Here is a 7,459-nt window from a genome sequence, read left to right as displayed (position 1 = left end):
CCCTGCAGGATTCATAGTGTCAGTTCCTTCCAGCACTACTTCAGACCTTAGTCGAGTCCATGCCGCGTCGTGTTGCGGCTCGTCTGCGTGCTCCCGGTGGCCATACACGATATTGTTCTTTAGCTCTTCAATGTAATATTGGTAACAGTCTGTACTTCCCAGTCAAGCAAATTGCGAGGAAAATAGACTTATTGACAGTTGCTACGGAGACATTGTCGGACAGGAATAATCATAGGCAATAACGGACGGCATGAAAAATACTACATACGTAACAGAGATGGAGTGGCATATTCGTAAAGAAAAATGTTACATATTCCACCAGATAGAAAAGCACGACAACAGGCAGACTCTCAAAGTAAAGGTTGATATCGAAGTAAGGAACAAGCCCTCCTCGGGCGCTAATGCACATTTTGAACCTGTTACTCATGCTGGATACCAAACTGTTGAGGAGTCCTCGGGGCATATTCTCCCCTCCCCTCTCAAAGCGATTTTCAATTCTCGCACGGTTCGGGGAGAGGCGTTCACTAAAAGACACGTCTACCAATAGCACCACAGGCATGCTCCGCAGGGTTTAGTTTCGACGAATATGCAGGCCATTCCATATGTTCTGTATCTTCACTTTCCAGTGTGTTAGGCACCTCTGCGGTCCTGACTTGGCTGGCATCATCGTCTATAAATATAAAGTCTGTATCTACCTCACCTCTAAACAGACGCATACGATCCAGAATAATCCCCCATGCAGTATCACTGTTTTGTTGTGGTTCCTCGGGCAAAGGTATGAAGCAGTGTTTGGCCGTTGAGCATAATGCCTGCCGACATCATAACGCCTAGGCCATAAAGACGACTTTCATGAACATTCTGTTGTGTTATGTTTCTTCACTCTCCACACTAACTGGTGACCAGAATAACTTGCTATAAAGAAGCGGGATTCGCCAGAGACCACTGTTGTTGACCCCAACCAACATGCTGCCTACAGTATCGAACTTTCTTCGACGATGCGTGCTAGAAGTGAGATGGATCTAAGAGGCTTCCGAGCACACAGACCAGAGCGATATAATTACTGTGAAATGTTTATAGCAGAGACACGCGTAACGGTATCAGTTGCAAGGTCTGCAACGATCTGGCTAGGAATTAGCCGTCTATTCCCTTTCTGCATAAGGCAGAGAGGTGGTCTGTCCGTGATCACCAGAATGCTTTCGCACAGCATTTCCAGTTTCAGCAAGAAATCAATCGTAGTTGATTCCAAGACATGAGAAAATACGGCAGCGGCGTCCTGGGTGGGAGGTGGGGAGACGTCGTGAATTTGTAGAGGTGTGCAGCTGAAAACCGCAGTACCTCTAAAAAGTCCAGAGGTGTCATTTATCCAGCACTGCCGGGTGGTTGACACTGATGTTCATGTTGATCTAATAAGTATTGGATTCTAGCGAAGCAGTAATAACAAATATAATGATTTTTAAAAACGGTTGAGAGCTGTGACTGCATCATAATCGAAACTCTCTGTCTTTATTCCTCAAGGGGGTAACCAAACACAAGCGAGAATCACTGCCTTATAGTTATCCAGACACGGTGTTCTCAGTACTTTATGTTCTCTCTCCATCTAAGAGTATCAGTCTCTGTCTTCCCCTACAGTTCTTAATTTCACAGGCCTCTCTAGTATCACTGAAGTTATTCCCTGACGTATTAACACATGGGATACCAGCCTGCCCTTTCTTCTCCGTATGTTCCTTTCCTGGTCTATTCTCATTCCTTACCTTATCAGTCCACCATATTTTCAACATTCTTCTGTAGCACCACGTCTGTTCCATTTTTCCCACAATTCATGTTTCACTACCATATGATGCCGTGCTCCAAAAGCGCATTCCCAGAAATTTATTTCTCCAATTAATGCCTTAGTTTCGTGCTAAAAGACTTCTTTTGGTCAGGAATGCCCTCTTTTCCCGTTCTAGTTTGCTTTCAATTTTCTTGTTTTGCTCGTCATATGTTATTCTGCTTTCAACTTTGCAGAATTCCACAATTTCGTCTACCATCAGTTTTGATGTTAAGTTCCTCGCTGTACAGGCAACGGCCTTGCCGCAGTGGATACACCGGTTCCCGTGAGATCACCGAAGTTAAGCGCTGTCGGGCGTGGCCGGCACTTGGATGGGTGTCCATCCGGCTGCCATGCGTTGTTGCCATTTTTCGGGGTGCACTAATCCTCGTGATGCCAATTGAGGAGCTACACGACCAAATAGTAGCGGCTCCGGTCAAAGAAAACATTCATAACGACCGGGAGAGCGGTGTGCTGACCACACGTCCCTCCTATCCACATCCTCAACTGAGGATGACACGGCGGTCGGATGGTCCCGATGGGCCACTTGCGGCCTGAAGAGGGAGTGCTCTCCTCGCTACACACATTTCTGATACTCTTCATTACTTTCGTCTTTCTTTCGTTTACTGCCAGTCGATATTCTATTCTCATCAGGCCGTTCATGTCATTCAACAGATCTTGTAATTCTTTTTCAGCTTCACTGAGGATTGCAGTGTCACCAGAGAGTTTATAATTGATATCCTTCAGTCCTGAACTGTAATCCCATTCTTGAACCTCTCTTTTATTTCCGACGTTACTTCTTCGGTGCTTCAAATGAACAGTAGAGGACGAAACAGAGTATCCCTGTTTCACACCTTGCTTAATCCGAGCATTTTTTCTTGGTCTTCCATTTTTGGTGTTACCTCCTAGTTCGTGTACTTTCTGTTTATTATCCTTCTTTCCCTACGACTTACACAAATTTTTCGGAGAATTTCGATCATCTTGAACCATTTACAGTGTCGAACGCATATTCTAGACCGAAAAATCTAATCACCGTGTCTTGATTATTATGAAGTCTTGCTTCCATTTTCAAGCTCATAGTCAGAAGTGTCGTCCTGGTGTTTTTACGTTTTCGAATGCCAAGCTGTCGTCCTTTAACAGCTCCTGAAATTTCTTTTCTGCATCTGCTGCTCTTACTGTATGATAAATTATTGACGTATCTTAAGAATATTTAATAGCATTTATTGTGCTTCTAGACCTTAAGTCGGACACACGATGTTATTTATGATTTTTTGAGCGTTCACCACCGTTTCTCGTGCCTGTCACGTATTTATAACGACGCTCCAAATTTTCAGGTAGGGGTTGTCAGTAGTTTATGTGATACAGTTGTATCAGCAACTACTGTAATCAGTGACGTTTACTACACCTAGGACTACCTATTTCGGTGTGTTATGCTTTGATCAACGGATGGATTTATGTCAACAGGCTATGGACGTATTGTATTTATGGCACTTGGGTAACCTGTGGCATTGTCTTTCAGTGCTTATGGCCTGCAGTATTTACAGCACATGTGTTTCTGGAAATTTAACAGCGGCCATGCTTCAGAACGACCACGCCCTAGTTATCCTAAAATATTCGTAAATGGTACACCGTCGCTTGTGGCACGCCAGGAAGAAGATGCCTCTCGCGAAAATATGTCGAAGCTGCTATGGCGCCAGGAGTATGCTAGGCGGCGCCTTCGGGGCAGGTGGCCATTGTGTACACACAGTGGCAGAACGACGTTCTCGCGTCAGATATTGCTTATGTTTGGAGAAGAGCCGAAGGCGACATGTGGCTTGATGCGGCTCGCCACGAATTCGTCTTCTGTGCCAATCTTAGAGTAGCACTTGCCACCTACGTCCTCAATTATTTGCTGGATGTATTCCAATATCTGTCTTCCTCTACAGCTCTATAGCTCCCTCTGGTACCATGGCAGTCATTCCCTGACGTCTTAACAGATGTCCTATCATCCTGTCCCTTCTCGTTGTCATTGATTTCCACATATTCCTTTCCTCTCAGAGTCTGCGCAGGACCTCATCATTCCCTATCTCATCAGTCCACCTAATTTTCAACATTCCTCTGTAGCGCCACCTCTCAAATGCTTCGATTGTCTTCTGTTCCGATTTTCCCACAGTCCATGTTTCACTACCATACAATGCTGTGTTCCAAACGTACATTCCCAGAAACGTCTTCCATAAATTAAGGCCTATGGTAGATATTAAGAAACTTCCTTTCTACCCAGTGCTAGTCTGCGTTTCATGTCGTCCTTGCTTCGTCCGTCATTGGTTATTTTGCAGCCTAGGTAGCAGAATTCCTTAACTTCATCTTCTTCGTTACCATCAATGGTGGTGTTAAATTTCTCACTGTTCTCATTTCTGCGATTCTCGTTACTTTCGACTTTCTTCGATTTACCCGCACTCCATATTAGATTGTTCATTCCTTTCAGCAGATCTGTAAATCTTCTTCACTTTCACTCAGTGTAGCAATGTCATTAGCGAATCGTATCGCTCATATCCTTTCACCCTGAGTTTTAATGCCGTTTCTGAACATTTCTTTTATTTCCATCATTGCATATTCGATGTACAGATTGAATAAGAATGGCGAAAGACTACATCCCTGTCTCACACCATTTTTAGACCGAGAACTCCGTTCTTGGTCGTCCACTCTTATTATTCCCTCTTGGTTCTTGTACATATTGTATTTTACCCGTCTCTCCCTATAGTTCTATCCTACTTTTCGCAAAATTTCGAACATCTTGCACCATTTTACACTGTCGAACGCTTTTTCCGGGTCGACAAATCCTATGCACGTGTCTTGATTTTTCTTTAGCCTTGCTTCCATTATCAACTGCAACCTCAGAATGGACTCTCTCGTGGCTTAACCTTTCCTAAAGCCAGACTGATAGTCATCTAACAGATCCTCAATTTTCTTTTCCATTCATCTCTGTATTATTCTTGTCAGCAACTTGGATGCATGGGCTGTTAAGCTGACTATACGATAATTATTGCACTTGTCAGCTCTTGCAGTCTTCGGAATTGTATGGATGATATTTTTCCAAAAGTCAGATGGTATGTCGTCAGACTCATACATTCCACACACCAACGCGAATAGTCGTTTTGTTGCACTTCCCCCAATCATTTTAAAAATTCTGATGGAATGTTATCTATCCCTTCTGCCTTATTTGATCTTAAGACCTCCAAAGCTCTTTTAAATTCTGATTCTAATACTGGATCCCCTATCTCTTCTAAATCGACCCCTGTTTCTTCTTCCACCACATCAGACAAAACTTCCCCACTCATAGAGGCCATCAGTGTACGGTTCCCACCTATTCGGTCTCTCCTCTGGATTTAACAGTGGAATTCCCGTTGAACCCTTAATGTTTAATTTCACAGAATGTTGTTTTGACCATCCTGTATGTTCAGTCAGTCCTTCTGACAATCGTCTAATCGTCTCTTTTTCTTCACATTTCCCATGCAGCCATTTCGTCTTACCTTACTTGCAGTTCCCTTTTATTTCCTTACTTAGCGACTTGCATTTCTGTGTTCCTGAATTACCCTGAGCACTTTTTGTACTTCCTACTTTCGTCCATCGTCTGAGATATTCTTTTGTCCATGGTTTCTTCGCAGTTACCTTCTTTATACCTATGTTTTTGTTTCCAACTTCTGTGATTGCTCTTTATAGACATGTCCATTCTTCTTCAACTGTAATGCCTACTGAGCTACTCATTATTGCTTTATATATAGCCTTAGAGAACTTCAAGAGTATATCGTCTTTCAAAATGGTTCAAATGGCTCTAAGCACTATGGGACTTACATCTGAGGTCATCAGTCCCCTAGACTCAGAACTACTTAAACCTAACTAACCTAAGAACATCACACACATCCATGCCCGAGGCAGGATTCGAACCTGCGACCGTAGCGGTCACGCGGTTCCAGACTTAGCGCCTAGAACCGCACGGCCACACCGGCCGGCTACGCCTTACAATCCAGTATCTGATTTCGGAATCTGTCTGACCATGATGTAATCTAACTGAAGTCTTCCCGTATCACCCGGCCTTTTCCAAGTATACCACCTCCTCTTGCGGTTCTTGAACAGAGTATTCGCTATTAGTAGCTGGAATTTATTACAGAACTCAATTAGACTTCCTGCTCTCTCATTCCTTGTCCCATGGCCACCTTCTCCTGTAACCATTTCTTCTGTTCCTCCCCCTACAACTCCATTCCAGTCCCCCACGACTAGTTAGATTTTCATCTCAATGTACGCACTGTATTACCCTTTCAATATCCTCATATACTTTCTCTATCTCTTCATGTTCAGCCTGCGACGTCGGCATGTATACCTGAACTATCGTTATCGGTGTTGGTTTGCTATCGATTCTGATAAGAACAACCCTGTCACTGAACTGTTCACAGTAATACCTACCACGTCCAAGCTTCTGACATTCCACGCCCCGACTCGCAGAACGTTATCCTTTCGTTGTTTGTTCAGTACTTTTTTCATGGTCACCTCCCTCTTGGCAGACCCCTCTCGGAGATACGAATGGGGCACTATTACAGAATCTTTGGCCAATGGAGAGATCATCTTTACACTTTCCCAATTACAGGCCCCATGTCGTGTGGATTCACGTCAAGTGTCTTTAACGCAGTGATATTCATTGCCTTCCGCATCCTAATGCTGTTGATCATTGCAGATGCTTTCGCTTTTAGGGACAGTTTCCGACCCCAAGGACATGAGATACGCCGGTTTTCGTCCGATCACCGAAGTTAAGCTACATAGGGCCCGGTTAATATTTTGGTGGATGACTGCCTGGGAACACCGTGTTCTGTTGGATATAAAAGGCTATCTAAATTGTGTTACTTACCTGTTAAGAAAGATCAGACTTGTGTAAACGAAGTCAACGTCGAAATATAATGGACTTGGTTATATAATTCAAGTGTCACCGTAGGTAAATGGGTAAATACTTAGGAAGTGTCTGGTAGATGGAGAACAAATATGTCTGATATAGAATGAACAACTGTGCCATAAAGCATTCATCAAAAACAATCGTTCTACGTGCACGCACTACTGCCTGAAACCACACTGTCGAATTTAAGAATGTAATGAAAGCCAGACATGAACATCGTAAGCTGCTAGTTTGTGTGTCGTACTCTGTAACAGGCTCCAGGGAAGTGTTGTAGGCAACAGATCAGTGTTACATACACCAAATAAAATTCATGTATATTTGGATGGTTGCCGTAAGTTGTGATTACGTAATGTAAATAAATGCGCTTATTACAAGAAATGTAACAATATATTATATACTACATTGAATTGTGAAGTACAGTGCAACTTAGGTAAACTGTAAAAGCAAAAACTATCGACGAGTGTTATGAAGCAGACCTACGCATCATGTACAGTCGTACTATAAAAGAGCTACGAATATTTGCCTTAAAAAATGTATAATATAATGTAAGAGTAAATATGTTAGATGTGGAAGGAAGGAGCAAGAGGGGCAGAGGGGAGGCGGAGAGAAAGTCGATAAATATGGTCCAGAAAAGAGAGCCTATACTGCGACGTATTTAATGGAAACCTTATCAGTAATGCCATTATGGTTTGGATTATGGTTTGGTGCCTGATTCGCTTTCGTTAGTCATT

The 7,459-nt window shown here is 43.2% G+C and overlaps 1 pseudogene; it reads left to right on the top strand.

Moving 5' to 3' along the window:
* Positions 1-2,057: 2,057 nt before the first annotated feature.
* LOC126420275 (5S ribosomal RNA) lies at positions 2,058-2,174 on the top strand (annotated as a pseudogene).
* The last annotated feature ends 5,285 nt before the right edge of the window (positions 2,175-7,459 follow it).

Source organism: Schistocerca serialis, chromosome 9 (genome assembly GCF_023864345.2).
Source record: "Schistocerca serialis cubense isolate TAMUIC-IGC-003099 chromosome 9, iqSchSeri2.2, whole genome shotgun sequence".
Taxonomy (NCBI): Eukaryota; Metazoa; Arthropoda; class Insecta; order Orthoptera; family Acrididae; genus Schistocerca; species Schistocerca serialis.
Note: the sequence above shows the minus strand (reverse complement) of the source record. Positions and strands in the feature narration are given on the sequence as shown.